Source organism: Oryzias melastigma, linkage group LG8 (assembly GCF_002922805.2).
Source record: "Oryzias melastigma strain HK-1 linkage group LG8, ASM292280v2, whole genome shotgun sequence".
NCBI lineage: Eukaryota > Metazoa > Chordata > Actinopteri > Beloniformes > Adrianichthyidae > Oryzias > Oryzias melastigma.
This window is the reverse complement of record NC_050519.1, coordinates 43949-44729: the sequence shown is the minus strand read 5'-3', so window position 1 is coordinate 44729 and position 781 is coordinate 43949.

Here is a 781-nt window from a genome sequence, read left to right as displayed (position 1 = left end):
ATAGACCGTACAGACCTGGACCGTCTGACGTTCTGGACATGAATACGAACGTTTTATAAAGACTTCATGAATCTGCTGTGTTCTGATGGATGAATTAAAAATGATGTTTTCATATAACAAATCAATCAAGTGCAATGCATTGTGGTCTGTTTTCACTGATCTACTGATCATCAATTGTCTGTCACTACCTGATCTGCACTGACACAGATCGGGTAGTGACATCACTGCAGTCTTTTGGGTTTTCTTCTGTGAAATTTCCAGAGCACCAGGATTTAAAATTGTAGATCAGATCACTGACAGTACATGAGAACTCCTGTGCTTTTATACAGTTGATGATTTTGAACCTTAAAATCTTGAAGTCCCCCTCAGATGAAAATCCTGATTTTAGAGTTTTTATCATGTCTGTGTGTCATTTTTCTTCTGAAAGAGAACAGATGTAATCAGAAATCATTCCGAGTATTTCTCCTTTAAATCAAACTGTCTTGGACAGACTCTGTCTGAATGAATGATCTTCTTTCCATCAACAGCTCTGCTGCACATGCACTAAACCCTCATCTGTTCCTAGTGTCTAGTTCAGGTTCTGGAGAAGAGAAGATGGTATCTTCACATTGACTGCAGTCAAATGAGCCGCCGTTCACATTTCTGTGGTCAAATCAGCATCACTGGATTTTTGGTGTGAGTTTCATCCAATACTTACGGTAGCAGGACTGAGAACGCTGGAAAATCTCCACCAGACTCCACGGAGCTTCTTGATGTGACCACGGAAATGTGAACGGCGGCT